Source organism: Sinohyriopsis cumingii, chromosome 4 (assembly GCF_028554795.1).
Source record: "Sinohyriopsis cumingii isolate HCF-2022 chromosome 4, ASM2855479v2, whole genome shotgun sequence".
In the NCBI taxonomy this organism is placed as follows: Eukaryota; Metazoa; Mollusca; class Bivalvia; order Unionida; family Unionidae; genus Sinohyriopsis; species Sinohyriopsis cumingii.
Window position 1 is genome coordinate 148,848,420 of NC_142964.1, and position 20,147 is coordinate 148,868,566.

A 20,147-nucleotide genomic window follows, 5' to 3' on the forward strand; every position below is an offset into this window, starting at 1 on the left:
TTACACAAAAAAACACAATTCTGAACTATCAACCCCAATCCCAAACCAAAACACAAACAAGTCTATACAAACATCAACTCTCAAGAATCCATCCACAACAATTAGGGGTGGGGATGGAGACATATTTGGGGGAGAGTTTATTTAATACTATATTCAGCCAGAATAAACAAGCAATAAGCTGAATTTAATTTATCCAGCAGAATTAAAGCTAGCTGCCGTTAATGTGACATCCAATTAGCAAACATTGAAAACCTTCAGAGAAGTACTGAAATATAGTGGTTAAGAGCTCTAGTTTGGCAAAATCACAGATGACAAGAGTACTATAAAGGCACATTGTACACCAACCCCATGTTTAATATTTCTTTATATAGGCACTTATTGGGTATGGTTGACTCCAGATATTAATGACCAACAGGTCTCACTAACCTTGACCTGTTTTCAAGATATTCAGTCCTAAAACAAACTTAATGTGCAGAACCCATTATTTTCATATCAGAACTGGAATGAATCACCTTCAACATTTAGACCCAATAAACTATAGGTTTCTTTATTTCCTCATGGCAACACATCCAGAATGTCTGAGCAAGGAATTTACTCTAGAACAAAGTTATTCTGCAAAACTGACTTTTTGTCAACCATAGTGACCTTGACATTTGACCCCAAAGTTATAGGTCTCTTCCATATTTTAAGTGCAAGCCCTCCACAAATTTTGTCAAGACACATGATCAACAACTGCAATTTTCCAGAAAGAATAAAGATATACACATAAAGTAATATTATTTTAAAAACACTTTCCAACTTCTAAAGGAATCATGACAACTATCTAATGATAGACTATAATTCTCTTGAAAAAGGAATTTTTGAAAAGAAAGTGTGTAGCAGTTACTTGGGTATATACAGTAGTATGTGTAGCAGTATGTGTAGCAGTTACTTGGGTATATACAGTAGTATGTGTAGCAGTTACTTGGGTATATACAGTAGTATATGTAGCAGTTACTTGGGTATATACAGTAGTATATGTAGCAGTTACTTGCGTATATACAGTAGTATATGTAGCAGTTACTTGGGTATATACAGTAGTATATGTAGCAGTTACTTGGGTATATACAGTAGTATATGTAGCAGTTACTTGGGTATATACAGTAGTATATGTAGCAGTTACCCGGGAAAATACAGTAAATGGGTTTGTAACTCCCTCCCCTATTCTATTAAGGTATTATAATTAGGAAATGTATTTGAAACACATTTTTCAAGTTGAATAATTGTTTCTTCAATAATACAGTAGACAGGTTTTTATAAAGTAACTTTCCTTTTTGTGTACTTCACTTGATGAAATTAGAAAACAAGAAAATGTTCAGTTTAGGACAGTTTACACCAGTAAGATCATGTTTCATTCTACAACTGTCTGCATCACGAGTTTGAGTCTGCACTATAATGTGCTATTTCCAGAGAAACATTGTAATATATCGATACATCATTTTCAAAACAACTCTACCTATCTCTATTTTTCCCATCAATTTTAAATCTTGAAAAGAAAATGGAATATTAGAACCAAAAAACAATATCAACTCTTACATTTATTCATAATAAATTGCTACTGGCTTAGGCCATGCATGATGACCCCTTTTGACCACAATCCCACATATGTGAGTGGCCACCCATTCACCAGCACCACTATCTATTAAGTTGGCAGGTATGCTGGTGGTACAATACATGGGTTCAGTCAAGGCTGTTGCAAAACATCCATAACAATGAAGGACTATGTTTTATATAGTACAAAGCTGAAAAAAGTGATACATTAACATTATAGTTGGAAGAATTAGAACCAGACTAAAGCACAAGTGCAATGCCAAAGCTGTCATAATGCAATCTGTTCATAAAGAACATGCAAGCAATTACATAACAGTCCTTTGCAGACAATGTCCTATATAAATAGAGATAGCAAATACAATAATCCCTCACTGTAATGCAGCTCAACACATGGCAATTCATTTAATAGGTATGCAACCCATTTCATTAATATTTAGTTATATTAAAGACAAAATACCTCAATATAAGGTAGTTCCTTTAATAAGGTATATATCCCATTTCATTATTTAATAATAATATTATGTATACAATACCTACATGAAAGGTGAACTCATATTTAAGGCAATCTAGTTTAATGACTCCCATTAACAGTATAGTGAGCACATTATAGTAACGGAGTATTGCACTTAATCAGAAGAAAAGATTATAACTGTCTGCTAAGGTGTATTTTTGTGTGCCTGTTTTGCCAGACAAAATGTCTATGGTGCCTTCAACAACTCTATCTTAAAACTGGATCCTTATCAAAATGATAAATATACAAACAGTTTCTTGGAGACAAGGACACTAAAGAAAATCTGTAACATCTAACATGGTTTTATTGTTCTACATCAGAGGTCAAATTTTATTTACAAATGTTATTGCATTTGATTTCTGAAATGAATGAAATCAAGTCAGACCTAAACTGGGCAGATGCTGTGCTACTGTCAATGTGCTGATGATACTGTCCTTTATTCTGGTGAATCCAACTGTACACTGAACAAATACATCCCAGCTTTTTTACTGGAACTCTATACTGAAAACACTACAGTGGTATCATGTGTCATTTCTGAAAATGTGTCACAACATAACAAAATCCTATGGTAGTCTCATGCATATCATATCATAAAATCCTATGGCAGTATCATGAATCATGACAAAAACCCTATGGCAGTATCATGAATCATGGTATAAAACCCTATATTAGTATCATGAATCATAATATAAAACCCTATGGCAGTATCATGAATCATAATATAAAACCCTATGGCAGTATTATGCATCATGATATAAAATCCTACGGCAGTATCACGAATCATGATATAAAACCCTATGGCAGTATCATAATATAAAACCCTATGACAGTATTATGCATTATGATATAAAATCCTACGGCAGTATTATGAATCATGATATAAAACCCTATGGCAGTATCATGAATCATGATATAAAACCCTATGGCAGTATCATAACATAAAACCCTATGACAGTATTATGCATCATGATATAAAATCCTACTGCAGTATCATGAATCATGATATAAAACCCTATGGCAGTATCATAATATAAAACCCTATGACAGTATTATGCATCATGATATAAAATCCTAAGGTAGTATCATGAATCATGATATAAAACCCTATGGCAGTATCATAATATAAAACCCTATGACAGTATTATGCATCATGATATAAAATCCTATGGCAGTATCATGAATCATGGTATAAATCACTATATTAATATCATGAATCATGGTATAAATCCCTATATTAGTATCATGAATCATGAATATAAAACCTTATGGCAGTATTATGCATCATGATATAAAACCCTCTGGCAGATCATCAATCATGATATAAAACCCTATGGCAGTATCATGAATCATAATATAAAACCCTATGGCAGTATTATGCATCATGATATAAAATCCTACGGCAGTATCATGAATCATGATATAAAACCCTATGGCAGTATCATAATATAAAACCCTATGACAGTATTATGCATCATGATATAAAATCCTATGGCAGTATTATGAATCATGGTATAAAACCCTATATTAGTATCATGAATCATGATATAAAACCCTATGGCAGTATTATGCATCATGACATAAAACCCAATGGCAGTATTATGAATCATGATATAAAACCCTATGGCAGTATCATGAATCATGGTATAAATCCCTATATTAGTATCATGAATCATGAATATAAAACCTTATGGCAGTATTATGCATCATGACATAAAACCCTATGGCAGATCATCGATCATGATATAAAACCCTATGGCAGTATCATGAATCATGATATAAAACCCTATGACAGTATCAAGAATCATGGCATAAATCCTTATATTAGTGTCATGAATAATAATATAAAACCCTATGGCAGTATTATGCATCATGATATAAAACCCTATGGCAGCATCATGAATCATGATTTAAAACCCTATGGTAATATCGTGTCATGATATAAAACCCTATGGCAGTATCATGTCATGATATAATAAAACCCTATGGCAGTATCAAGCATTACAATATCATAAAACCCTGTGGCAAGTATCATGTGTCATGATATCATGAAACCCTGTGGCAGAATCACATCATCATATAATAAAACCCTCTGGCAGTACAGTGTCATGATATAAGAAAACCCAATGGCAGTATCGCTTATCATACTATAAAACCCTATGGTAGTAACATGCATCATGATGTCATAAAACCCTATGGCAATATTATGTCATGATATAAAACCCAATACATTATCGTGTCATGATATAATAAAACCCTATGCCAGTATCATGTGTCATGATATCATAAAACCCTATGGCAGTATCGTGTCCTGATATAATAAAACCCTATCGCAGTATCATGTCATAATATAATTAAACCCTATGGCAGTATCATGCATCATTATATTATAAAACCCCATAAAAGTATCATGCATCATGATATCATAAAACCCATGACAGTATCATGTGTCATATCATAAAATCCTATATCAGTATCGTACATCATGACACAATAAAATTCCAATATATCAATTTACGAGGTATCCATGATCATTATGGGGTACATTTGATGAAACTGTCATGTCTGGGATACATTCTGCACCCTCCAGTGCATACTCACTCTGATTATTTCAGCTAAACAGGTTTCAGAACTTTTAAACTTTAGAAAAGGTATCATCTCATTTGACACACTTATTCACTCTTCATGCTACTATGTCAGCTTTCCATGGTTAAATAGCTATCTATTATTTCACCACAAATGTAGGTGACACTGAATAACCTACTATGATGTAGCCAAAATCATGAAAGGCAATGTCTTTGATCTTCTATTTTCCTACTCTCTCATACTGGAATTTCCCCATTTATTTTCTTGGTAATGGGTTTTCCTCCATTCCCCTCACTCTCTTCGCATCTTATTGGCTGTAGAATTTATCTTCTTTCTTTTTATTCTTTGAAGACAACATGGCTTTGAGTCAGGGTCTTTTGGCCTCCCCTTCTCCAGTAGACACTACAGAGAGGCGTGACTGTTTGGGCTCAATCTCTAATGATGCTTTGTATGTCTGTTCATCATCAAGTAATCGGCTTGGGTCCAACAGATAATTAGTGATCTGAAATGCAAACTTGAAGACTATACTATAAACAACATTATAAACTAATGCTTGCCTCCTGGTTGGAATCCAGCATATTCAGAGAAGAGTAGTAATTCTGTTCAGGACTTTTTTGTTAATTATTTGTATCCACAGTTACTGGCCCAAAGTCCAGCAGGTTCAGAAAGTTATTTTCAAAACTCCAACAATTATCCATTTATCTGCCTTTTCAAAGCCAATATTCAAGTGCATCTCATTGGTTATCCTGGCTATTTATAAAAGACCTTTTATAATTTAGATATTGTTAAAATAATGTTGAATTCCCATTCTTTTGGTGTATGATTGTTGGGTGTAATTTGGATTATTGGTAAATGTGTATGGTAAACAAATATTGGTGTCAGAAGTTGAGCATGGTTCAAGTTTTTGAAATCAGTCATTAATGCTGGACATGTCTGAAAGAATTTATTTATTGTGCAAACTTTAAAATGCTCATATTGGAATTTTCTGCTAAGAAACTCATATTTGGACATGACTAGCAATTGGTTTAACTTGCTTTCATATATACACTTGTATTGACTTTTGTTCATAAATAAAAGGTATATTTTAAAAGGTGTGGAATTACCTGGGGGCTTCAGTAAATGGTACAGCATAACCTAACACATTTCCTGAATCAAACAATTTGAGAACAGACCCTTTCATTTCATGGGTAATAAGGAGTAACCATAAAGGCAATGAAAACCAACTTTTCTAGTAAATTATGTTTCTTCAATAACGCTTACCTGATCATAATACCTTATAAGTTCTACCACTACTTCACAGACCCTGCCCACTCAGCTGAAATTTTTCAGTAAATGCTGTCTGGCCAAATATGTGGTAGTCATAGAGTGATCTCCCCTTGCTGTTGGGATTTGGTACACATGTACCTCACTTAATACTAGAGTAGAATACATGTTCTGCTAGCAGGATGTAACTACAGGGAGGCTAGGTATATGTAGTCATATTATGGTCAGGTAAGTATTATTGAAGAAACACAATTATTCAACTAGAAAAATGGGTTTCTTCTTCAAATACATTTCCTGATCATAATACCTTAATAGAATAGGTAAGACTTTGAGGGAATTACATCCCTTTATCTCCAGTCCCCTATGGTGTGTCAGACAGCTTCTAGATTGAGAACCTGGGTGATGCAATGCAGCTTTAGGAAAAGGTACAAATTTCCCTCCCACAAATCCAGTTGTCATGCTGCAATATCCTTCTGAAGCTGCTGAATGATCTAAGAAGGTAATCTGTTGTACAGTGGCAAAAGGTCCAACTAATTTTAAGTGAGACATCTGTGTTTTAAGATCTCTGAGAAGCTGACTGACATCCATGGCTTCCAAAATGTCAGCCTTGTCACTCAAATGGCATATCTGTTGTAAATGGCCTAACTAAATCAGCAAAAGTGTGTAACAAGTTCACTGACTGGATTAATTACCCATATGCAGGATGGAATAACCAATCTTAATACCCAGGTAATATAGCATATGCTAAGATATCATTCCTTCTCTCTTTCATCAGTAAGAATAGATGGAATCTCCCTCTTCACACTGCCTTGGTTCTTTTCAAGTACAACTTCACTTTACTGGGTCCTGTAGCCATCCTTGAGTTGAAGGGTCCAGACTAGAAAGCAGTTTCATCACAAAAGACTAATATTAACCATGAGCATGAGAGTGTTCAGTATTCTACTTCATTGGCTTGGTATATATACTGTAAAGATTCCTATACTTTAAAACAAAACGTAACTTTAACTAGACGTGAAACTAATAGCGCCTTAATTCCAATAACACCTGTAAGCAACAAACAAAATTATTATAATACAGTTTTAATTTATCTTATGATAGATAAATAAACAGGATGAGAATACAATTCTGGTTCTGGTGATAACAAGCGAAGAGGCTTCAATATTTCCATACATGCGACAGAACCTGGATTCAAACCAGTAGATTAAAAAAAAATTTATCAGTAGATTGACTTCTAAACCAGTCAATTTTTTATCAGCATAATTTTTATGTTTTTTAAGGGGGTTAAAACAAAACAAATGCATTTTGTTGCCATAATATGTATTCTCTTCACAGTATAATAAAACAGGAGGTCTTGAACATTGTTGCAATAATAATTAATTAATTATGAAAAATGTCCTTTCTATATCAGCAATAGAATTTTGTAATGACAGGTCAACTTTGCTCAGCCTGCAAAGAAGTTCTAACTTCAGTTCTTATGTTGCTGGGTTTGTAAGGTTGCTGATACTTCCCCATTACTCCTCCATGTTGTGTTCATCCTAGGAAGGAAATTCATGACTTGGACTCGAGATGCAATTCTGAATCTCATCCTAAACCCTTTACCTCACGCAAACGCCTTTGGACACCTCTACTCCATTTGCATGGAAGCACCTTTTGACGTCTGCTGTAAACATCAGCCATTTTAAGCCAGTTTTCGTAGTGCCACCTTCGGGGAAAACCCACTATTAAACAGTACATTCATTTCTGTGAATGACAATTACGTCAGATCACATGGTCACTGTTTATGCTCTGGTCGATATCTGCTATTTAAAGTAACTGGTTCGTGACCTCCAATCTCCAAAATGGAGATTGTAGATTTCATTCAGTACTTACGAAGTTTTCACGATTAGAATCACAACTATGAAAGCTTCAATAACTTAGGTAAAGGCTCTGATATTGATGTAGGCAGCAATTAGTTCTTATAAATTATCAAATTCAGATAACTTAGTGATGTAGACGCTGACAAAAATTTTGTAAATTTAGAGTATGAGAAATGGCAGCCACAGTTGGTCATGCGGTCTCACTGACTTGACAGTGAATGAGTTCTCTCAAGATTTTAAAGCACATAAAAAATTCTTCTCTGAAAAATAATTACACAGCTATAACAATCGGACTTTACTCTTAAATTTTTCCACACATAATAGATGTGTACCAAAAATGTGAAATAGTTAAAATTGCTGTTGAACATAACATACACTACATTGCTTAACAGTTAACAGGCAGGCCTATGCGTATGGAGTCAAATAGGTAACAGGTGTTCTATTTATAGTGCGCTGCACTTTGTAACTATGCTATATGAGGTAAAGAGTAAAGGGCATCTTTCTTTTCATGGCTAAGATTAAAAAATCTGCTGGCAGGTTTCTCCACTGTAAATTTATAAAAAATAATGATTGATTTTGACTTGAAATAAACAATGACAAATAACATTGTGTATATATGCTTTTATGGATAATTTATTCAAAAATTATTTTTTTGTAATATATTGCAAAAATAATATTTTTAAATCAAAGGATTGACCTTAATTATTTATGTGCATGAATTGTTTATGAAACACAAAATATTCATACCTTTGAAATACACCATGTAAATTTAGGACCATTACTACCTGCCTGCACAGGCTTAAATTATGATATTCAAGCTTTCTTAAACTTGCAACATTATTTTTTTGGCCAGTAGTTTCTTAGCATTGGGATAAAGGTCATGTTTTGGCATTTTGCAATGAATTGAACAAACTATGTAAGAGCTGTTCTTAAATATTTCTCATAAAATGAACAATACAATACAATTATACAGGACTAAAACTCAAAATACTTACTCTACTGCATTTGCCAAAATCATTTATTAGTTTTGGGCTCCATCTTATCTCCTTCTGCCAAAGGTCTGCTGATTTTCATCAGATGATCAGAAGACAATGTGATCATCTTTTATTCCTTTAGTATTAGTAACACCTCAAAAAAATATCTTACATTTTGCCTTAAACTCACTGAATTCAAACAACAAGGTAATCAATTAACAGCTTGTTGTGTACACTTCAACTGTCATTTAACAATTCTAATCCCATTTTCTTGTCCACACATCATCGCAGCACCAATCGATGTACTGGTGGAACATTCCTGTTCCCCAATAGACTGGTTCTGGCTGGTTTCTCTAAGGTGTTGATAGAAAATGTAAAAATATCGGGGTGGGGGTGGGTGGGTGTATAATAATTTAATAAAAAAATTCTTCTAATTTTCATAAGCTGTAGATTTCAACTATAAAATGGTATGTGACACAGATGGTCTTTAAAATGATTTGTTTGGCCCACTACCAGAAGAATCACATGTATGTTTCCATGCCTGCTATGTCTCAGTCTACCACTAGTCTTATAGAATGTTCTTTAAGTAAGCCACTCAACCAGATTGTGGTAACAGAAGAACACCAGTTGGTATGTTTTGATATACGTTTCAAAAAGCACTGGAATTCTGGACCAAGTTGTTGCTAGAGGAGGAGAACAAAACTCTGGTAGTAACAAGTAAATACTTTTTTGATGAATGCCCAAAAGGCAATCTTTATTTTTCATTGTTAGAACTAGCAAAGACAATGGAACTTTTGAGCATACTATGTCATCTCCAGAAGACTATGCTGATGCCTCTTGCACAATCTGAGAATGTTGGCAGAGCATATCAGTGCATCATCCCAATTGGGATCTGGTAACTTATAGATGATAACAAAGCAAGTCCCTTCTTAGAATGGGAAGTTAATTCCATATCACATGGGTATTGCGGCACTGAAGTAGGTATATGATGCCCTGAGTGTCTAGTGACACTGTAATGGACAAAGACATTCACTCGTTTGGCCTTAAGGGTAAGGCTGACTGTGATTCTGACATGAAAAAATCTGATGGAGACGGCAGAGCCCAATTATGGCAGAATAGTACCATTTTATTTTCCATAACATCCAGCTCTGCTGGGACAAGTTGTGGGATATTTGATTCATAGAACCCTAATTTATTTTCATCGTGCAAGACAGTATAATAGTACTATAGCGACACAGCTTGACTCGATGGTAAAGATGAATCCATGTGGTTGTAGGCCTACTGAGTTTGCTTCCCAAAAATGGTCCCTCAGTTACAGGCAATGGCGGTGGAAATGAGGCTTCATCTGTCACTGAAAGGGGTCTCCTAGACTGTTTATTGGGTGGTGAGCCCTCTAAATTTTGATACAGGTTCAGCAGGAAATTACTGACTGAGGTGATGTTTGCATTGATCCTAACTGCATCCTAATCTTGCAGAGTGTTTCTGCACTTTTCCTTTATTTAACTTGTTCTCCCAGTACTGAAGTCCACTGCCTGACTTTCAGTCCAAAAAACACATGCATGCAAGACAATTACTATGGTTGCCATCCACCGCTTTCCAATTTTTTACATTATTTGCACTTTAGTCCTGTAATGAGACTTACAGCATACAGTACAGTAAAACCTGTTATGAGAGAGCGCCTCTTCTGCCAACTAAAAGCGGTCTCTCAAGACAGGTGGTCTCTCATAAGAGGTGTGTGAAAATGGACTGGTTTTCAGGGTCAATAGTTAGCATTGTTGAAAAATAAATAATACCCATACTCACTGTACATGTATCATATCCTTTCTTCATAAAACTTGTTAAATATTGCATGCATTCCTCTCAAAATATCTTTTTATAATAAAGATATACATCTATCAAACAACGAGAATAAAATTTATATTTCAACATCACATTAATATGTACAAAAAATGAACAGTTAGATATGATGTATATATCTTATTCTATATACTTATTCACTTGTTTTTTAAAAAAATCCATTATACTTCTTTGTTGACATGTTTTACTCAGCTGTTTGGTCTGAACATGTATCTCCATTTCTGAGCAAAGAAGCAAAACTTTGGGATCACCATATTGTAAAGCATATTCTTTAATCTCTTAAATGTTCTATGACTGTAGAATGTGAAATAACCTGAATCAACTTTCCACTTACTGGTATCTTTTTACTCCTTGCAACACAAAACCACTCCCATACTCGCTCGTTCAGATCTCCGTAAACTGTCCGTCGTGCCGTGGCATATTTCCTCTGTGCTTGTGCACCTTTCTGCCATTCGTTTCTAATGGACTCCTTGTCTTTGATTACATTTTGAACTTGCGTTTTACCGACGCTTAAGCTGACTGCTATTTTGCGAGCGGTCTCCCCTTTTTCATTTCTTTCAATGACATTAATTCTTTCTTCCAGTGTTAAAATTTTTCTTTTTTTCAGCAGTGGTTCTGCCATTGTTATTAGTGTTGACGTTATAAAGACTATTGGTTTTTATCAGGTTTTGGGGAAATGTGGAATAAATATATATTACAATACATTTATTCTGAGACGAAGTTTAAATCAACAGCGTTACAGCTCGATAAACAAAGGTTGCAACCATCTGCACCCAGGTAAACAGATGGTGGCTTGGTGAAACACTAACAAAAGAAATAAAAAATAATTTTAAAAAAATCCGGAAATGATTCTCACTTACTAGCATTAAAGACAATGAGTTCATTCACCCTCCAGGCATTATGGATTAACTGGAAAGACAAACGATGTACTCAAACCTACACTGAAGCCCTTTCAAACGATTTCTCACTGGGACATAAGGACTACCAGCGTTTTGTGAGTTTTCATACAGATAAAGAAAAAATACAAACCTCTAAATTGACTGCGTATATCCGTCATTACTCCCTTTGATGTTACTCTTACTGGCTATTCACATGATTTCGGCACTACAATGGTGGTTAGTGACATGTACTTTAGTCTGGTTTACTGCAGTTTACAAATGACACCATACGCGGGAGTTGTAAATTTCACAAAACTGTTACTGTAGCAAGACAAATTCTTTTTAAATACTTTATTAGAGAAATCTTTACTATTTATGCAGTCTTTGTTACAAAGGATTAAATGATGGTTAGAGGTGTTTATCTCGATATATGGTTGTTCAAATATAGTGTTTTTTAAAGTGCACTTTGTTTGCATACTACATTTATCCCAAGCTCTAGTGTTTATAAAGGATTAAGTTAAGGTCAGTGGTGTCAATCTGTTTTGATTTTTTGGCGATGTGGTCGTTCATAGCAGCGTCAAAATGCATATTTTGCCAAGAAATCATGGTCGCTGGTCGCGTTCAGCAGGTGGTCGTTCATAACAGAGCGTTTATATAGTAAGATCGATCCGTGCATTACGATTGTGGTCGGAAATGACAGGTGGTCGCTCATAGCAGAGGTCGCTCATGACAGGTTTTACTGTATTATTAAAGTGAAGGGAGAAAACTTATCTCTTTGAATCTGACTTCAGCATCAATTATACAGTTATATGAATGCAGTATGAACTTAATCACTGCAACCAAGAGTTTGACATAGAACAAAGATTACATGCACAACACAATAATGCAATTAGTTATACTATGAATGCCCCAATCTGTGGGGTTGTACTAGAAACCCATACAAAAGCACAACAAAGTTTTAATTCTGAGACAGATAGAAATACTTTATGAAAGAAAAGCGCAATAAAATGTTGGAAATATAGATGAAGTATAATTTCCTGAGAGGAGAAAACTTCTCCAACTTGCTCAAATGTTGAATATCTTCCAAACTTCTTGAGGATGGTTGATAAGATAACAACAGGAGAGAGCATACTTCTCAACACAAGCTGAATTAGTTAGGGAGATATGTGTAAGATTCAGTGCCAATCCCAATATCTAAGGAAAATTGCTCTGTCTGCAACATGTGGCCGAACAGTATCTAGCTTCCATAGCTAAGAATTTTTTAGGAGAGCTGTATTTGCTCAGTAGTGGTGGCACTCCTATAGTATAATGATTGGGTAACATATTTAAAGAAGAAAAGAAAAAGTAAATATTCCCTATTCAAATTACTGTGCATGCTTGCAACTATTGATTTCTTCTAATGCAGAGCACAATCAGGGATTAGCAAGTTTGGTTATAACAGTCAACTGCATCAGCCGATAAACTTAAATGGTTCTATTCCAAACTCATTTGCATAGTACACATGATCTAGCCAACCAAAACAGTACAATATCATATGAGTGACACACACTGGTTGTCTCCCTACTTCAGGTGACATTTTACTCAAAAATTGATTGTTCATTTTTGTTTTTTTCTTCTTTTTGTTGGGTTTAACACCAGTTTTAGTACAGGATGATGGCCAATATATGGTGGCCAGTAGATTTCATAGAGGAAGAACCATTTAATCACCAAAGTTAATGGGAAGTTTTCTCACTTTTGTAGCCAACTGGGGTCCCCTTGTAAGTTTTTAAGTATATCTGAAATTCCATAGGTCAGAAGTGAGCTGCTAATATGCAGATATCAAGTCTTGGCATGTTGTAACATTATAGCCAAGTTTTGCTTGAATACAGCCAAAGGTTGCATGACTTCAAATAACTGAATCTTAACACTACTGACAGTCAACCTTGCTGGAAATGTCATATTTATGTCAAACCACTCACAGGCAAGATAATATGGCAAAACATAAGAAATTAGGAAACTTTTTTTCTACTGACCCTTGGATGGTGTTCTATTCTGTAGGAGGTCTGCTGAAACAGCCGTATTTCTCTTATCACATGTGCAATCTAAAAATAAAGAAAACAGTTCAGCTTTTGGATTTGGGTAAATAGAGTAAAGCCTGTCTTGAGAGACTACCCATTGCTTAGAAAATATGGCTTCTCAAGGCAGGGTTGCAAGAGTAAGTCCTCCGTATATTATTTTCAAATTATATATGCATTTATTAATGAAATGTAATATTAAATTTAAATGATTTTCAAATTATATTTTCAAAAGGTAAATCTCAAGGAAGAGCATTTTTAATTTAGTTAGGTTCCTCTGTTCTGCAGTTAAAAACACTGATAAAATGAATGCTGCTTTTTGACAGAAAACATAGTCCAAGACAATGATTGTCAGGTAACCAAAGTTGCAGCATTTGAAAATTTAGAAAAACGTTTAAATGCAATGCTGAGATCACTGGTAAAGCAATCATTCTGAACACTAGAAAGGGGTCATGGTTGTTATCTGAGTCACCATCTTGATTTCAACTTCCCTAACAGACAAATGAATTCACAAAGATATGAAATACTACTTAATGGACAGATGCACAATCTAGTCATCCTGGACTTATTCTGAGACATTTCTAACACCAGTTGTTAGCAATTACAAACTTAGACCAGTCCAATGTCTCTCTGGTAAACATAAATTAGTACTAATGAAAGAGAGAGAGAGAGCGAGAGAGACACAGACAGAGAGAGAGAAAGACACAGAGAGAGAGAGATTAGGATTTTTAACACAGGGTTAACAATTTTTCAGTCATATCATTAAGATGTTTGCATTGTGGCAGTTCATAGTGATATTTAGTACTGAGGCATCATGCTGCAGAAATGTAACATCATGTCCCACCTAGTCACAGTATCCTGACACCAGGTCAACCAGCCCTTACACTAACCTCTTAATGCTGAGTGCCAAGCAAGGTAAATGTTAGTACTGTTTTTATAAGTTTTTGGTATGACTCAGTCAGGGTTCGAATCCATTACCTCCTGCATCTGAGGCAGATGCTCTAACCACTTAGGCCACTGGAATGGTTGAGAGAGAGAGAGAGAGAGAGAGAGAGAGAGAGAGAGAGAGAGAGAGAGAGATGGAAAAGAAATTTTGAGTGGAAAACATGGACTTTCAATGAATAGAGTTGTAATAATCTTGACAGAATTCTTTTCGTTAACAAGAAACACTTTCTGACCCTGAATGAGCACTAAGAAACACTGCTTAGCCATGAATAAGTACTCACCCAAATGAGGATGGGGGTAGGAGGGAGAGGGGAGAAGGGCACCAAACAAGTGATAAGAAAATTGACTTGCTATTTCAAATTGGATGAGTGAATTTTTAACCATGAATTTAATGTTTCATTGACAAAATGAAAACTTTTAATAGCAACACAATAAAGTTCCATTCATGCCTGTGCTATTATGTGATGTCATAATGAAATTAGCATGAATGGAATTTGTTCATTGTGAATTAAGTCTTTTCAGTTTATTTGTATAATGACAAAATCTAGTTAAAGCATTAAATTTCAATTTATATATGAAAGATGAACATACAAAAAAACTTTTCTTTTATATCTCTAATTGGTTCAAAGCATGTATTAAAAAGGTTACCGAATTTGTACTGAAAAGTTTTGATATGGACTGTTTTGATCTGTCTAACTTGCAAGCTTGTCAGCTATTGCAAATTCATCAGAGGTAATATTTTTAAGTATAAATTCAACAACCTACAGGTAAAAGTGCAACATCATATTTATCCATTTACACCCAGCACTCAACTATGAATATCACATTCAGATGTCATTACATAATGCACTGGTAGATCAAGGTCTATCTAGTTTCTTCTATTTCGAGGCAAAGACACATCCTGATTTGCTGATGCATTATATACACAAAACAACAAATGGTTTTTTCCCCCGAAGTCAGCAGAAAGAATATGTCTGATACAGTGTGGGATAAATTTCAGGCAATCAGGCCAAGATGTATTCACATATCACAACTCAAATGAGTTTTTTCATCCAAATCAGACCAAAGCATGAAAATGATTTTGAATTTATTACATATTCCCACCCTCTCCATTCATCTTTCTGAAATCTTATCAATTATATTAAGTGAATGGAATTAAAACCAAATTAGAATTTACTGCATAGGAGTTTGATTCCATGCAGACATCAGTTAGAATTCCTAAATGTTTCCACTCTTGATATGCAATATTAAAAATTTAGAATAAACATTCATACTGAACACTACATAACCATGCAAGTTTACATGGGTATGTAACAATTATGTTATGTAGAGGGTTTAATTATACAACAAAGGATATAATCCTTAAAATAGAGTCATGTTTTACATAAAACATACCCTTTTTATGAAAGTCTTATAAAATCTGTGTTGGTGTTTGTACCAAGACAAGGAAATCCCAATCGAGGGGTCTCCTCATGAGGCAATGCCTTGTGGGGAGACAAATAAGGTAAACCCATGACTGGGATTTCATTGTCTTGGTAAAAACACCAACACAGATTTTTTTCCTTACCTAAGTTTTTCCAAAAAAATTTAAATAACTCTGCACCCATACAAAGTAGTTCCTAGTGCACGGACACCACAACTGAGATGAAAGTTCTAAGATGACCAGACTGAGATAGGAAAAGTAAGGTTAGCAAATTTCTCTGTTGCATGGGTGAGAAAATACCTTCTCAACAGGAACATGAACATGGGATGCATCCCTGATGGTAAAAAGGCTGCATCTATTAGCTGCTTTTTATGACATGATGGAAGGCATGCTGGACTTATTCTAATTCCCAAATGTGCAAAACTAGGTGTAATAAACCAGGGAGGTTTTATAACACTTTTCACAGGCAGATTTGTGTTGCACACAATTAAATATTGTAATCACATGGTAGCTTGCTATTCTCCATGTCCAAATCAACCAATCTGATGAGTCTGATGACAATCTCCAAAAGAATCCAAACATTTCCAAATGATTCTATCTAAATCAAGGTCAAAGTATACTTGAGATTGCTCTCCATTGCTAATAACAACCTATATGCATGGACACTTGGAACCAAGCCATAAATTGTAAGTGAAATGTTTTCTTTCCAGTACAAATTCTATACAATAGTTCATTAGTAAAAGTTACTCAAAGGGTTTTCTTTTTTTAAATTCACGATAGCCATATCTTATGGCAGATCAGCATCATTGGAAGCTGAAATTATCAAATGTTGATGGATAACATATAATGCACACTGGATGGACAACATATAATGCACACTGGATGAATAACATATAATGCACATTGGATGGATAACATATAATGCACATTGGATGGATAACATATAATGCACACTGGATGGACAACATATAATGCACACTGGATGGATAACGGCACACTGGATGGACAACATATAATGCACACTGGATGGATAACATATAATGCACAATGGATGGATAACATAATGCACACTGGATGGATAACATAAAGTGCACATTGGATGGATAACATATAATGCAAACTGGATGGATAACATAATGCACACTGGATGGATAACATAATGCACACTGGATGGACAACATATAATGCACACTGGATGAATAACATATAATGCACAATGGATGGATAACATATAATGCACATTGGATGGATAACATATAATGCACACTGGATGGATAACAAATAATGCACATTGAATGGATAACATAATGCACATTGGATGGATAACATATAATGCAAACTGGATGGATAACATATAATGCAAACTGGATGGATAACATATAATGCACATTGGATGGTTAACATATAATGCACACTGGATGGATAACATATAATGCAAACTGGATGGATAACATATAATGCACACTGGATGGATAACATATAATGCACAATGGATGGATAACATAATGCACACTGGATGGATAACATATAGTGCACATTGGATGGATAACATATAATGCAAACTGGATGGATAACATAATGCACACTGGATGGATAACATAATGCACACTGGATGGATAACATATAATGCACATTGGATGGATAACATATAATGCACACTGGATGGATAACATATAATGCACAATGGATGGATAACATATGATGCACATTGGATGGATAACATAATGCACACTGGATGAATAACATAATGCACAATGGATGGATAACATGATGCACATTGGATGGATAACATATAATGCACATTGGATGAATAACATAATGCACAATGGACAGATAACATATGATGCACATTGGATGGATAACATATAATGCACATTGGATGGACAAGGGAAGCATTTAATATAAATGGTGCACTTAGCTTTACAGCCAGGTGAGTGAAAAGAATGTTATGATGGCTGAATCTGAATTTATGGCTTTTACCACAAACAAGACAAGATTTAATTAAAAAAGATTCTTAATAATTTAAACAGTATCTTCTCCTTTTGTCTGAAAATCAAGAGCTTATCATTGTTTCTTCAAGTTAAATATCTAAACAAATACTATTAAAAAAGATTCTTAATAATTTAAACAGTATCTTCTCCTTTTGTCTGAAAATCAAGAGCTTATCATTGTTTCTTCAAGTTAAATATCTAAACAAATACTATTAAAAAATTTTGGCCAATTGTTTTCTTTTAAAAAAAGAATAAAATTAGTAACAATTTTACAACAGAAAAATTACCATTCTCATTTTTGAGAAATTAACCAGTTTATCTTCTGTGAAATCTGGGGTACCTTCCTCTATGAAAGAGAGGTCTGTCAGGTACATTCCAAGGTAGGGAATGCAAGGTGGATCACATCTGCAACATAATTGTAAGGCATTATTGACATAACAGTCAGAAAAAGAAAAAGAAAGTTAACATTATCATGAACTCTTCTCTACTTTTATAGCATCCATATAATTGGCAAATTCTGAGGTATCTTCCCATGCCCATATATAATTTGGGACAGATAAAATTAAAGCAGCAACATTTACCAAAATTGATAAATCTGTACCTAAAATACAATGAACAAAATGATGTTATTTAAAGGAACCCCTCTGAAACTCAACCACTCCCCTTGATCAGAAAATTAGGCTAACACGAATATGTTAATAACACACCTCGATCAACTTGGTATTATTTAATTTGCTGAACATCTTTTACCCGCTTTTATGATGGGATTCAGTTTGTAAGACATGTCTTTGATCAATGTAACACACAGTTTTGGTAAAACATCCTTTGGACTGTCACAATATTATTTTTCACTGCTACTTATATGTACATGAATAAAAATTAATAAAGCATCCAAATGAATAGTCATGCATGTCATGTATGAAATCTGCCTCAGTGTGTGTGGGGGTGGGGGTGGGGGATGGGGGGGTAGATAATGGCTCGAACTTAGGCTTAGCCATATAAAAAGCCAGGATAGATTTCATTTGTGCAACAGTGCAAGTCAGTGTGGATATGTCAAATTAGATACCAAGTCAGAGATTTCCTTGTAGCATTCATAGTAGTCTCTTTCATGAAGTCTGAACATGTCCGAGATCAAGGAACAGTATCTCTTGCTTTGGATAGTAACCATCTTCTTATCTTCAAGAGAAGAGAAAGAAGTTCACCAACAGTGAATAGGTGTCGAGACTGATGTGATGTCATGGACATAGCACCAGAAGTTGGCAACACATGTTTTCCCCTTGTATGTTCTCAAAGTGTGGGATCTTCTGCTGTTGAGATCCTCTCCAAGCTCCAAACTCCTTTTCAATTGGGATACCTTTGTAAGGAGGGAGGAGTGAAGAAGAAGTTGGAACATTGGTGGAATAGTGTTTTTTTGACTGCCTGAGCAGAGTAAAGGTTGCTATGACAAGACTGGGTAAGTCTGTCACTAAACTGAGCAGATCATCATAGCTGCCAACCTTCCAGGCTCACAATTAGTGAAAATAGGGATAAAAAGTCGTGAATTTGGACATGAATTCGTGAAAAAAACCATGACAATAACTCCATCCACTCTGACCACTCCGACCGTCAATACTACACTATATCAAGTTTGCAAAATAAATATAAAACACTACACATATGCAGAAATATTTATTTATCAAGACATTATACTGTGGCAGACTTGAACTTCCTTAACTGTTTGATTGTAAATTTGTTTTCTAAACAGTTCCGACTTATTGCCTGCAGGTTGATCTTGGGGACTAACATTGCTGACAAATTTTCTGCAGCTAAGGAGGCCCTAAAGTCTGTCTTAATTTTCCTCACTAAAGAAAATATTCTTACGCTGTCACTGTTGCTGTGAGTAATGCACAGGAACTGCAGCATTTTTGGTTCTTCCACAGGAAAAAATGCGATTTTCGAGTCCGGGAACATTTGTCAGAACAAATGTTTAGCATGGTCTCCAGCTGATAAAGATAGATTGCGTTCGACAAGAAAACTCACAAATAATGCTTCAGCGTTGGTAGCCTGCAGGTCTGCCGCAAATGGTTTAAAATATTCCAGAGATGAAATCTGCGAATTCTTAATTTTCCCAACTTCTACGTGTTTTTTTGCAACCGACATTCTTCTTCACATCGTCTCTGCGATGACACACTGAGCGCAAGAAGCATGAATGAATATCAATGTTTAATGGCAGAATGCACGGC

General features: G+C 34.9%; 1 pseudogene across 1 annotated transcript in view; it reads right to left on the bottom strand.

Moving 5' to 3' along the window:
* Positions 1–4,794: 4,794 nt before the first annotated feature.
* Positions 4,795–20,147, bottom strand: part of LOC149802312 (ras-specific guanine nucleotide-releasing factor 1-like) — a 117,005-nt pseudogene continuing 101,652 nt past the window's right edge. The window contains exons 18-20 of the transcript XR_016420812.1: positions 18,213–18,330; positions 13,525–13,593; positions 4,795–5,186 (exon numbers count right to left, since the gene is read on the bottom strand). The product of XR_016420812.1 is annotated as a ras-specific guanine nucleotide-releasing factor 1-like (transcript). The remainder of the gene's footprint in view (positions 5,187–13,524; positions 13,594–18,212; positions 18,331–20,147) is intronic.